Source organism: Rhipicephalus microplus, chromosome 4, assembly GCF_043290135.1.
Source record: "Rhipicephalus microplus isolate Deutch F79 chromosome 4, USDA_Rmic, whole genome shotgun sequence".
In the NCBI taxonomy this organism is placed as follows: Eukaryota; Metazoa; Arthropoda; class Arachnida; order Ixodida; family Ixodidae; genus Rhipicephalus; species Rhipicephalus microplus.
The window spans coordinates 81,333,828-81,348,302 of record NC_134703.1 but is presented as its reverse complement, the minus strand read 5'-3'; the positions used below and the strand labels follow the sequence as shown (position 1 = coordinate 81,348,302).

The window sequence follows — 14,475 nt, the reverse complement described above, 5'->3', positions numbered from 1 at the left end:
GACGTCTGCCGCTTCAATCTATGGGCATTTATCAAAGCACGTTCTTCCCTCGCTCTCTATGAGACGTGCCTATGGCTCTGACCAATGGTGTTCTATATCATGGGCAGAGTGCGATATGCTTGTCGAGAAAAAAAAATAATGAAGCAGTCAAGGAAAACCCTCTAACGCAAAAACAAACAAACTTTTGTTGTTTGTTATTATGTTGACTGTTCATGGTTTCGGTTGGAATATGCAGTGAGCTTCGGGCGGCGATTTCAGTTAGAAGCTTGCTCCGACGCGTTCTGTAAACATGCTATCGGACGCCTAGCATGAATAATGACCGGGAAGTTATGCGCCGAGATAGGAGCGTAGTCATAGATCATTTTCAGCCTTTTAACTTCCTCGTTCAACAATGTGTGCCACTTCTGCATAGTGCATTGATATTTCTCCATCTCGAGTGCCCAGAAGAATATTACGAATAAAATGATGATAGTCGTCATCAGAATTCTGACGATTTTGTGCAGATAAACTAAATACGTCGAATCGTGCAAATGGTATCGGTATTCGCCATATTTTTCTTGCTTATTCTGTATTTTGAGAAATGTTCAATTGAAAAATGACGATGAGCGATGGAGATATCAGTGGCATTATGACAACGCTCATGCAGACCCATATTTCGTTTAGATGACGGAGGCTGCCTACGCGGTTTTCTTCGTCGGCTTGAGAGAGTGAATCGGCAAAACAAAATAGTCTCTATTTTTGTCTCAGCAGTGAAGATTATAATTCTAGGGGTCGTAATCATGGAGAATATAACCATAGGTGAACACAACACAACGACAGGAGAAGGGTGAGATGGTGCTCCCAACCCTTCCTCAACTCCGAAGTCACTTCAAGGAAGTGCGAATTCTGCCACTCACCTTTACATAACTGAACCAGCCACGTCATAATTTGTTGATCTAGTCTTGAAGTTTTGGGAGGCCGATTTCTTGTGGCAATGGCAACCAAAGACACTTGCCGTTGAAATTCAAGAACCGATCAACTGCTGCCATAGCTTCGGGCAAGCCCGACATCGAAGTCACGCAGTAATATGATTTTTAGGTCGATTCAGAGACTTGGAAGTGCGTGTGCAAGACCAATGGGGGGGGGGGGGGAAGTGCTTTGGTAGTACTTCTCTCTTTGTCATGGCAAAGCCGGCGCAAGTCTATACAAAGTATGTAGCCTATTTGCCAAATATTATTTCTGCCCATATTTCAGTATATCTTATATTCAGTATATTTTCAGTATATCAGATATGGCACGATTACCACGAAGCGCTCGCGGAAGGTCACGATATTGTATTTCAGTGGTTGCCGAGTCATTGCGGAATCGTTGGCAATGACCGCGCAGATGAAGCTGCTCGATCGGCTCATGACCAAGACCAGCGCACGCCCATACCACTCTTGAGAACGGACGCTGCAAGGCTACTACAATCACTTGCTCGCCGTATATCTCTCCTACAATGGAATACGCAGGGTTTCTCCAACACGCACCTGTATTTGATCGACCCAAACTTGCAACTTCGTTTGCCATCCGGGTTCCCACGATGCGCTGAAACTTTACTGTGTCGCATGAGGTTGGGCGTGGCATTTACGAATTCGTACTCTCGTCTCCTTGGAATGGCGAGCATTTCGGCATGCAACATCTGCGCCTGCGAGGAAACGCTTGAGCACATTCTATGTCATTGCCCAGCATACCAGACCGAACGACGTATTATCGAAGCCAAGCTCTGTCAGCTGGATTCACGGCCGATTACAGAAGAGAAGATCCTGGGACTTTGGTCGACGGCTTCCCAAACGCGCAAAGCCACGAAAGCCCTCTTGTACTTTTTAAGGACCACGAAACATCACGACCGCTTGTGAAAGAACTGTGCGAGGCCGTGCTGTGTAGTCTGGAGCTGACTATTTATGCTTCTCTTTCTTACTCCTCTTCTTTTCTGTCTCTTTCCGTTCTATTATTCTCCTTTTCCCCCACCCCAAGTGTAGGGTAGCCAACCGAGCCAAGTTTGGTTAACCTTCCTGCCTTTCCTCTCTATCTCTCTCTCTCTCTGCCCATATTTGTAATCATTAAAATGTCAGACTATCACTGTTTTAAGTAGCAAACATTTTCTGAAGTGTCTACGCAAGAGTGTACTCATTTTTGCAGATAGTTTGATGTATAGTTTAGTTTTCGCTTTTACTAGTTCATCCCAATATTTTATGTGAAGTTTGTCGTGAATGAATACAACTTTATTATACTTCTAGTAAGGTTAAACGTGAGCCGGGCTTAAGTATTGCGGGAGAACCTCAAGGCCTCGCCTCAACACCACCTCTAGGTCTTCTGGAATGGCCATGTTTGCATGCAGAGGTCTCAGCGGCGCAGAGCGGCTGTCCTCCTCGACGATAAAGTCTCCAGATTCAATTCTAGAGAAATTATCATGATCCCACAACAATTAGATCATTGTTGCTGGCCCTTCATGGCAGAATTGGCACCTGGTGTGTTGATGTTTGAGAATGGGTTACTAAAGGTGTTCATCTGGAGCTGTCTCTATGTAACGACCTGCATCCTTCTTAACCACCTCCAGTAGGACGGAAATATCTTGCGGGAGGTAAGATATTGTCACGACGTCAAAACAGAGGTCTTGCCGCAGAGATTGAGACACCAGAAGCAGGTCGGTTCTTTGAATAGAACACGCAATAGAGTTCTTCTTTTTCATTAATTTCCTTGTACTTCATGGCACATGCACAACTGCCATTTTCTTTCTTTTTGACAAGCACGTGACAATATGCTTTCGTTATGCCATTATAGCTAATGAGCTTGTCCCATTTTGACAGAGGTGTGCTCGCTATTGGGCAAAAGGCGTGCCCCTGTGCAGTGCAGTGGCTCATGTCTCGCGCCGTGAGGTGTGCCGTCCCGTTTATACTCGGAAATGCGTCACCCTCTATTATGACCAGAGCAGGAAACCACGCGATGGCCGAAGTCGTGCTTTGTGGTCTGTCTGCTTTCGCCAAAATTGCCAGGGCTTCTTTGAAAATTCCAATTTACCGTATCTTTTAGTACTGTGTGTCAGCCACACAGGACGACTTCGCATTCCAGATCTCTCTAGGCAAGTGCGGTGCTATTTTGTCCGCTATTCGGGAGCATTTCGCCCACCAGAGTTTTGGCCACACGCTGCATGCTATTCCGGTTTTGGAATCTGGATATTCTGGAATGCCGTCGGGATATTCAGTCGTGTCGACAAAGCGCAGATTCCTTTCTTTACCAACGGAGTGGAGTAAAACCTTCGTTCTTGCTTTTCGCCTGCTTCGGCTTTAGTCAGGGTATACATGTCTAGGATATAATTGGCGCCATAACAATGTCTCTAATTTCATTTGGGTATGGAAATTTTCAGGTTGTACAGGTTGTGGCAGGTTATGCCGAACTTGTTTAGGATATGTCGTGTCGTCGTGGTGGTTTACGGCGCAAGGCGCTATCTACCCGTGTGTTGAGCAGGTAACGTAGAACATCAAAGAGGAGTGTGTGTAGCATTATGTGCAGAAAGGTTGACGAGAACCAGAGGGCATAATTGGGCACCCGGATATCGAAACGTTGGGCAGCACTGTTTGATGCCACAATAGGAACGTTCGTTCGCATTGTGCTTTCCCTCTTTTCTGATAAGTTTGAGCCCTACCTTTGTCACTTTACCCCGGATTGATCTATCAGAAAAACATACTACAGCGGTGTATGCCGACATCTATCTGTGACGTATGCACGCTCGATACATCACACCTGCAGCGGTAGTTTTAGACCAATGGCGTTATCATGTCTCAAGGCGTCATCATGTGTGTGACTTTCTGAGCGTGTGCTCTATCTTTCCCTTTCTCTCTATTCCTAACTTTAAGTCAAAGTCCTAGTTTAAATCTCCCCAATCTTTTTGCCCAGAGTAGGTTTGCTTACTAGTTATTGTAACCTGGTTGCCATCCCGGTCTTCCGTCTCTCTCCTATTCTATCCTTTCTTGTCTTCGCCTGCTCCTTCTTTCCTTAAGTGAAATATAGCTAGCTAACGTATAATACGTTGTCTAACTAAAACTTTACATTTACTTTCTTGGTGCAAGCATTTCGGCTTAATCACGATTATGATTGAATCCATCTCAACGGTGTTAGTGAACAAATGTTTTTACTGTGTACGAACACTACGAATTCTTTTGTATATTTTATCAAACAAATTAGCCCCGGACAATTAGTTTTTCTTTATACCTCTCCATATATATATATATATATATATATATATATATATATATTAATGAGATCTGCTCACGGCTGGTTATTTTTTCACCCACTTTTCTTCCTTATTTTACATTCCATTGGTTCTAATAACTTCCCCAGTATATTCCTTGGCATTACTGTCTGTTAGATCTCACTAATATTGTGTCAAAACACGGAAAAACGAGCCCTTAGGTATACACTTCTTTCCCTCACACACACACACACACACACACACACACACACATATATATATATATATATATATATATATATATATATATATATATATATATATATATATATATATATATATATATATATATATATATATTTAAATTGTTAAGGCGTTTATTAGCCGGCAACGAGCGAGAATATACAATGGCGACAGTCACAGCCAAGCACGGGCTCTCAGCGCGAGCGGCGTCCTTGTTGGGTAGCCCCGCTAGAAGGTACTCAAGAGTTCGACCCATTTCATAGTTCGGAGGCTTCGCTAGAATTACCCCGGGGTCGAAGAGGGAGCCGCCTGGCGACCTAACAGCTTGTTATTATGAGCGGGTCATAATAAGCCTTCAGGCGCTCCACGTTGACGATGTCTCGCCCACGGCGGCGCATGTCCGAAGATTGTTCAACGGGTTCGATCAGATAGTTGACAGGTGAGGTACGCTCGATGACACGGTAGGGGCCTTCGTATTTGGGACGTAGTTTGGAAGAGAGGCCAGCGGCAGAGGTCGGGATCGAGAGCCATACAAGCGCACCAAGAAGGAACGTGGGCTCAGAAGTGGTGGAGCCATCACGGATACTCTTCTGCCGCTCTTGCTCTTGCGTCGTAAAAGTCTTGGCAAGCTCGCGACACTCTTCAGCAAGCCTGGCTGTCTCGGAAATAGGTGTACACTCAGATGGATCCGGCGTGTACGGGAGTATCGTGTCCATGGTGTGCGACGAGTGCCTTCCGTACAGCAAGTAGAAAGGTGAAAAACCAGTCGTGCTCTGAGGGGCGGTGTTGTAGGCGTAGGTGACGAAGGGCAGTATATTATCCCAATTAGTGTGGTTGGCAGCGACGTACATAGAAAGCATGTCGCCGAGGGTGCGGTTAAAGCGTTCGGTGAGGCCATTCGTCTGTGGGTGGTAAGCAGTAGTTTTGCGGTGGACAGAATGGCACTCCGTCAGAATGGCTTCGATGACTTCCGACAAGAAGACACGGCCTCCATCGCTGAGAAGCTCTTGGGGTGGTCCGTGGCGCAGTATAAATCGATGCAGCAGGAAGGACGCAACATCGCGCGCAGCAGCCGCAGGGAGAGCGGCGGTTTCGGCGTATCGCGTTAAATGGTCAACGGCAAAGATGGCCCAGCGGTTACCAGCCGACGTCAGAGGAAGTGGTCCATACAAATCGATACCTACGCGCCCAAAAGGACGGTCAGGGCAAGGTAACGGTTGTAGACTGGCGTGCGACATGTGGGCTGACGGTTTACGGCGTTAGCAAGTGAGGCAAGAGCGAACGAACTGCTGCACATAGCGGTACATCCCGCGCCAGAAGTAGCGTTGTCGAATGCGATGGTAGGTTTTGAATACCCCAGAGTGCGCGCATTGCGGATCAGAATGGAAGGATTCACATATCTCTGACCGCAGACTGTGGGGTATCACGAGTAACCCCTGCCGGCCGTCGGCGTCGTAATTGCGTCGGTGTAGGAGGCCGTCACGAATGGCGAAATGGCGAGCTTGACGACGCAATGCACGCGTGGATGGCGTTGCGGATGGATCAGAGAGCATGTCGATGAGCGGGCCGATCCAATTATCCTTGCGCTGTTCGGTAGCGATGATGTCAACATCAATGGCAGAAACAGCAGCCGAGGATACTGAGCAGAGCACATCACCTTCAGACAGAGGGGAGCGCGAGAGGGCGTCGGCGTCAGCATGCTGGCGTCCGTTGCGGTACAGCACGCGGATATCGTAGTCTTGTAAGCGAAGAGCCCAACGGGCGAGACGGCCTGAGGGATCCTTCAATGATGAAAGCCAGCATAGTGCATGATGGTCGGTGATGACATCGAATGGGCGACCATACAAATAAGGTCGAAATTTTGTAAGAGCCCAGACGATCGCCAGGCACTCTTTCTCCGTGACGGTGTAGTTTTTCTCGGCTCTCGTGAGCGTACGGCTTGCATGTGCTACGACATATTCAGGGAATCCGGGTTTTCGCTGCTCCAGGACAGCGCCGAGGCCTACTCCGCTGGCGTCCGTGTGCACCTCCGTTGGGGCTGTAGGGTCGTAGTGGCGTAGAATGGGAGGCGACGTCAACAAATGGCGGAGCTTCGCGAACGCGTCGTCGCACTCGGATGACCACGAATTGAAGGGCCCGTTGCTTCCAAGGAGCTTCGTCAGCGGTGATATGATCGTGGCGAAATTTCGTATGAAGCGTCGGATGTATGAGCACAAGCCCACAAAACTACGCAGTTCTTTGACAGATGCAGGTTTGGGGAATTCGGCCACAGCCTGAAGCTTGGCAGGATCAGGAAGAATGCCGTCTTTGGACACGACGTACCCCAGTATGGTGAGTTGCCGTGCTGCAAAGCGGCACTTTTTCAGATTTAGTTGTAAGCCGGCATTGCTCACACGTGCGAAAACTTCTTTCAGACGTTGGAGATGCGTGGAGAAATCCGGAGCAAAGACAATGACATCGTCGAGGTAACACAAGCACGTGTACCATTTCAAGTTGCGCAGAACGGTGTCCATCATGCGCTCAAAGGTCGCAGGTGCATTACATAGACCAAACGGCATGACGTTGAACTCGTACAAGCCGTCTGGCGTGACGAAGGCGGTCTTTGGTCGAGCGTCGTCAGCCATGGGTACTTGCCAGTACCCATGGCTTGTTAAGGCGTTTATTAGCCGGCAACGAGCGAGAATATACAATGGCGACAGTCACAGGCAAGCACGGGCTCTCAGCGCGAGCGGCGTCCTTGTTGGGTAGCCCCACTAGAAGGTACTCAAGAGTTCGACCCATTTCATAGTTCGGAGGCTTCGCTACAATATATATATATATATATATATATATATATATATATATATATATATATATATATATATATATATATATATATATATATATATATATATATCCCAACAGATTCTAGAAACTGTTCGATAACCATCCAGCTTGGCGCCGCACGTTTTAAAACAGTTTGGCGAATGCGTTCAGCGTTGTATGAATGACACAGTACATGCTCGCAATATATGTTGAAGCATTTAACTTGCTCGTCTGCTCACTAGCATTTTAGCGTAATGAATTTGAACTGAAACTGAAACTGAACCCAATAGAGGAGGAAGAATCACTGCCTGGAGGTAATTTTCGTTGCTCTTCATTGTACCAGCGTATTTGCTCATAAGTTTGCTGGAGAGACTCTAGCCGTCCTGCTTGACAGCGATATTTTATAACTTCGTCACTGAACCGTCATAGCCCAGTGACGTTTCACTAATACTTTCGCCTAGACCAGCTCATCACATTTTATGTGTAGTACGTTATGGATTAATGAATACATCTTTATTAAACGTTCAGTAAGGTTAAACGTGAAGCGTGCTTCGTGAACGTATATGGGGCTTCCTTCTTCAGAGACGGAGCTACAGCAGCTGTTGGACCATCTGAAGATGGAGGTAGAAGCCAAGGAGAAAACGGGACAACACACGTCCTGTGTTTGTGACACACCGTAAGGAAGGCGTGACAGGAAGTCCAGTGCGACCTCTACCACTTCCGTCTTGCACAAAAACTTACAAAGCGACAGCGCCGCAGCAACAAATGAGACAACTCAACCACGACAGAGCAAAAAATCTGGTGCTTTTAGGGTGAACGAAGTAAAGACAACAAATTTGAGAAAAGTCTTCTAAAGCGGATAAAGAAGAACATCGTGGAAAAGTCGACATAACGGACGCTTGTGGCAAATGAAACTGATGATCGAAAGCACAAGTTCAGAAGCACGAGCTTGTCTCAAGCGTAGGAAGCACAGATGAAACAGCAGTCGCAGGAGGAAACCCAGATTGGCCCACACTAATTGACCTGGACTTGTACAAGTATACTCGTGAACAAACAAAATGGGCTTATTACGTGAGTGCATTAAAGTTTTTCACCGTGAAGCAGCACTTTTTAAAGATGGAAAAGTTCGTTCATGTAAGGTCAGAATGGCTCACAGCTGTTCAGGCCTGTGCAAAACTGTAGTCCTTAGAACTCGCCACCTACGACGCCAAAGTTTGTTAATGCTTTTTTACGTTTGTGTCTTGAGTTCAGAAAAAACTGTACAAAACTGTACTCTTTAGAACTCGCCACCTACGGCGCCAAGGTATGTTAATGCTTTTTTACGTTTGTGTCTTGGAACAAGCATTACCGCAACTTCCTTGTGAACGAAACTATAGCCTTTTTTCTCTACTCGATATGATTCTTGCGCAAACGGGTTGCATCGGCGGAGCTACTAAATATGTGGCCTACAAGCAGAGCCATGTTGAAACTCAACCAAGCACAAATGGGACCAGTAAAATGTTCGGGTTTTGAAAGAGGTGGTGTATCCGGCAGCCATCACTTCAGTTTGTTCGCAAAGGAATTCTTTTGAGTGACTGAGCACTAAACTGGACAAACAACGAGCATTCATAGGCTGCCTACTTTTTAAAGACTGTAGATATGAACATCTAAGGAACGATATTAGCACAGAAATTTTGGTATGCATCTCACGCAGAAGCTAATAGCCTTAACAACGGATCCCAATGAGATTATTCAGAGTTCTTCGTCAACCATTGAGTAAACAGAGCCATTGGTACGTCTGACAAAAGAAGCCATAAAAAACAAGGGTGGCCAGAGTTAAGAGATCATCTCGTTCCAAGACCATATAAGAAACACCTCTCGTTCATGCTCTTTGAAGAGGCTGATCCTTTGAACGAATTCCTTTAGATAATTGCATGGATACCAGAGTCAGTTTTCTATGCGTAGTTTACAGCGAAAGCTGTTATGAAATGGCAGTGCAACGGGTCACACGTGTCATCGTAGCTGTCCGCCGCCACTGGTGTCCATAAACACTACAGCATGAAATGAATGAATCAACCAGCTTTATTTGAAGTCTGACAGTTTCATCGGGGAAAGGTGGGGTAAGAGGAGGTTAACCCCCGTCCCTTACCACCCCCCGTCGATTATGATAGCGGTGCCTCAGGTGACCACTCAAAGTCCTTGGACCCGGGTGGCATCTTCACCTTGCCGGACGGCCCAAAGCTGGTTTGCCTGCTCGTTCCTGGTGAGTGCCGCCTTCCAGCGGCAGCACACCTCATGCTGCTGATCCGCAACAATAAGAAAAAAAACTCAAAGAACACCAAGGACTTGAACCTGGGTCCACTGCGTGCGAGCCCAGTGATTTAACACTGAGCCACGCCTTGGACAGGCTTGGTGTCAAGAAAGGAATCACGTTAGGATAATTAATAAAGCTTTTTAGAACAGCAGAGAAACAACAGGCGTCAGACAATGTGATTCGTAACAAGTGGGTCGTCCAATGCTCCAACGCATTACAAAAGCTTGTCCTTCATGACCTATGAACTGTGGCACATACGCACTTCAGGCGTAATTCTTCATAGACGTCAACCACTGGATAAAAAAAGGAAATTCGCACGAAATTTGTAGTAAGTGTTAAGCGAATACCACGATTCTCTAAGCATGTTGAAGAATGTCATAGTGAATGCCTGCCTATTACACAATCATTAATGGCGTAGTGGGTACCCTGCAAATGTGCAAGCAGCAGCCACTTAAAAAGTGTTTAACAAAGGCGCATGCCTGCCGGTTTTTCGTAGGACCCTCGCATTTCATCACAGGAGTTGGCTTTCTTTTTGACTTTGGTTTGTTACGTGCATGACACCTGGCTTGCAGTGCACTGAGCTTCTTGTGTCGGAGTTTCATATTTACCATAACAACGTGGTTCATTCATTTGTCATAAGAATCGTTGTAACATGAAAGTCAAACGAGTTTTTTGAAAAGTTGTTTTATGATCACCGTACATTGATAAATGAGGACTTGCACAATGTCTGCTGGCGTTTCATGACTGTAGCACCGTTTGACCTGTACGCATCTATATTTACATCTGATAATAAATCTTCATCGTGACGACTAGCGTCAATAATTAAAGGGATCAATTTTTGAGGTAGCAGAAGTAGTTTAAGAAGTCGTCATTTAAGGAGTGAAACGGCTACGCGAGTGGTCTTCAGTAAGGTTCATTTTGCCTCTTCTCCACACCACCCCACAGTACTTAAGGAAAGTGGAAGGCAGAGCTCGTTGCTGGAGCAGTGACGTGCGAAGGCATCCTACTGCCCGCTGTCATGTCTCAGCAGCAAAGCACCCACTGAAGCTGCATCGAATCAAAATGAAGCAGAAATCGGATAGGCGGCCTGCCGGCCACGGAGTCGGGCACCTCTGGCCAACTTTGAACGACGGAACATTCGACTCATCAAAGCCTGGCTTCACCTGTGAACAATCCTTCACGCGTTTGTGAACGAGTGGTATACCTACATGTCATTGAAGCAAATGGTACGCTTCTGAATACTAATCATTTATTTTTTCCAACAATTTTTTGCCTGTTCACTATTTAAAGTTGACTCCATCTGAGCAATTTTCCTAATTACGGTCAAACCCAAGTGCCTCAAACTTGAGAGAAGTTATTCATAATTTATATCGCGCTATTCTTTAATTTCAAGATGCCTTGAAGTTATAACATGAGGAAATGTCCAGCTGCGTGAAAGATAGCGGGAACACATGATATATCGAACATCCTGCAGTGTGACAAGTCCGGTGCACCAAGCTGGCTTTACGTCAAAGAAGTTAGGTTACTCTTCCGCGTGTGTTGGGCAGAAAGTGGTGTTATTTATTGCCGCCGCACAGAGCAAATAGGCCACTTGCCGGGGGGGCGGGGGGGGGGGCTTTCTACCTGCTGCGCCCGTTACCACTTACATTGTCGTAAAGCAGTGCTGTGAATCCAACTTACCCTCCTAAATTCGCAACAAAATATCGCAAACTGCATAACAGTTTTATATGAACTATACAATATGTGAAGTTTACTTGTGTTTTTTAAGTGTGATTACACTTTATAAGCGACCCCAAACCATCCACCGCCGTCGGTGGCGTCCGCAGTCTTCTCTCTATCTTTAAAAGAAAGAGGACTTGGCGGACCGCAGCGCGACGCTCTACCGAATAGGCCACGGACGCGACGCTGATAGTCCCCGTCCCCCTTCGCTCGCTGCTCCGCTCTCCTCGCTCACTGCAGCTGCGCGCGCACCCCTCTCTCTCGTGTGCCCGCCTTCTCTCTCAGTCTCCCGTCGAGAGCGGGTCGTGCGATGGATGTCCCAGAGGCAACGCTACCATCTGGATATAAGGCGCGTTACTGACACCGATATCAGCATCGGCCACGGTTTTTAACTTTACTCCCCCTCATAGCATCACCCCGTGCATTCGCACTTAACCATGTTCACCCTCGGGGAAATGCTTGTTTTTTTTTCTTTTTGTGAACTTGATGTACGTTGGTACAGTGCAAATTTTTTGAGATCCCAATCTCGTTTTGTACACCCTACGGACGTGGCAGAAATTTCTATCAGCGAGCTGAAGTGAGCTTCTGTTATTTTACTGCACCCGCCCTTTCCTCCTTCACCCACAGGATCACTTCCCAAATCAAAAAAAAAGGTGAAAAAAAAACCGCCAGGCCTGCGCGGACCACGCAGCACAGACACAGCGAAAGCTGGAAGAGCGGCCTTTCAGATCTTTTTTTCTAAACACTTTTTGGGTGTCCGCTACACGCAGAATAAGTGAGCACCCCACTTCTGCATTAATAATCATAATGTTTGTAGTGTAGTAGGCCGGCATAATTACAAAATGCCCTGATCAGCCAATAAGAATTACCTATATAAAGAGCATAATCGGGGTGAACAGTGGAAGAGCCTCAGATGACTGGCCGACGTTTCGATAGGAGGATGCTTTAACAGAGATAGGCCCTCCTATCAATATGTCGGACAGCCTGTTTGAGGCACTTACAATGTTTGCCCTCATTATCCCACTACGCATTTTCATCTGTCTGCTCCCGACTTCATTCTGCTTAAAGAGCAGTATGTTTACAAAATCCTTCAATATAAAATTCGACAATGCCTGCAGCAAAACTTGTAATAGACTTACTTACTCACCTACCTACTTACTTTTTTTTCTATCTATCTATCTTTCCTTCTTTCTTTTTTTTCTTTCTTATTTGTTTACTTCTCTCTCTATTCCTTTCTTTGTCTCCCTGTCCTTTTTTATTCTAGCCGCCACTTGATTTTCCGATTTCCGCATAACCATGGTTGCAGCCTATGAGAACTTTCATTCGTAAGGACCTTGACGTTAATGGCAGGGTCCTTGCGGTGGAGCTTCCCATCAAGTTAGAAACCCTCGAAGGGGCACTTGGCATGGAAGGCGTATGCTACCAAGCACATTCACCGCATATTGCTTTTAAAAGTCTCCATTGTCTCTTTCACGTTCAACCGGTACAAAAAACTCGAAAATTCGGCCTGCTGTTCTGTCACGCACCTACCTTTTTGGCAAATAAAAGAGGTAAAACAGTTTTATTGAATATTGTATGTCTCTGTTAACTTTTCATAAGTATAAAGACTAAAACCACGAAAAAATAAACGCGCAATAGTGGAGGTTGTAGATGCCGTGTTCCTTTCCATTCGCACTGTGCATCATATATGCAAGCGAAAAACCGAAGCCTTCTTATGCGCAGCCTGAGAGAAACGCGCAGCGTAAGATTGTACTTGGTTGATATAATACAAAAAGTTAACTCTTGTTACAGATCCCTTTAAGACACGATACGATGAAGGATGAGTACAAAGGAAGTAGGATTGATGTATTCGTCTATATATAGCCGGGTACTCAGCCGGCATTCAAAGTGGTGCTTCAGCTCACGCGGAAAAAGAGAGGAACTGAGTAGACCTTATACCAATCCTCGAAGGCACGTGGACCCTTGTGAATAGGATAAGTATGTATCTCCTCATAGATCACTCGCTATTCTGATTCCGCGTGGTTTCTTTCTTGCCTTTTTGTTTTCAGTTTATGGGATGGTGAATAGCGAAGTGTAGATGTGCGCGCAGTGTGCGACAAAGCTGAGTGGATTAGTTGTTTCACTCGTTTTTTTTTTTTTTTAGCTGGGCTGCCGTTCTTCACTACCAATTAGAACTTCTCTGAAACCCTCTTCAAGCTTTGCAACCCTCTTCAAAGCGAAAGCCTTGAAAGGCTCTCGAAACGTGCACTGCTCAAGAATTCTGCGAGCGGAAAATCAATGAACGCCGCCACAGACGAAGACTTGAGGGTGATTACGAATTGTTTACGGATACACAAGGACCACTCACGTTGGGAATATAGCAAATCAGTACTCGTCATAAGGTTTTATTCTCGCTATACAGATTTCAGTTTGAGGTATGATTCTTTATCCGTTTACGAATACCCTGATGTATGTGAGAAATTACTTAATTGTGTTGAGTGAATGATGCCACAATTTAGTTTTCCTACTTTCACCTAAATGAAGTTGAAATCACGTGGCACCCTCCCCCCAACCCAAGTCGAACAATACATACATACATACATACATACATACATACATACATACATACATACATACATACATACATACATACATACATACATACATACATACATACATACATACATACATACAAAATAAAATAGGTGTTCTCATTTGTGTTCCCTTTGTGTCCTCTTCTTTGATTGCTTACTCATTGGTCTTTAATAAGTGTCCGTTGAATGTGATGCACTTTTCTACTTAGTAGCACACAATCTTTTATTGTTGCGGACTATTGCTTTGGTGTATCACAAATACAAACGTTTCTAAAGGTGGTTACTGATGGGTTGACACACTGCTTGCAATCTATAGTGATCGGAGTTTTAGCTAAGGTGCTTACGTTTTCAATAATCTCATTTATACAGAATCAAATGAACTTGTTTGCGTTTTCTTTCCGCTTACTGTACAATAATAATCAGCATATAAAGTAAGACAATTAGTCTATGCAATGATTTGCTACCCTCAATTGCTATCTGTTTCTTTCTCATTTTAGTCGCATTGCACCGTTTGCACATGCACCGTTTGCGTGATCATTTTTTAGTGGTGGCTAAACAGCCACAAAAACGACTGATGTTCCCACCCGTGTGTGACTCATAGCTGTCGCTACGAAGAATTCGCAACTGCTCGC

General features: G+C 45.5%; 1 long non-coding RNA gene across 1 annotated transcript in view; it reads left to right on the top strand.

The window, feature by feature from the left end:
• LOC142813946 (uncharacterized) overlaps window positions 1-13,972 on the top strand; it is a 59,209-nt gene extending 45,237 nt beyond the window's left edge. The window contains exon 2 of the long non-coding RNA XR_012894751.1: window positions 13,414-13,972. This is a non-coding gene — a long non-coding RNA (uncharacterized LOC142813946). The remainder of the gene's footprint in view (window positions 1-13,413) is intronic.
• Window positions 13,973-14,475: the final 503 nt, after the last annotated feature.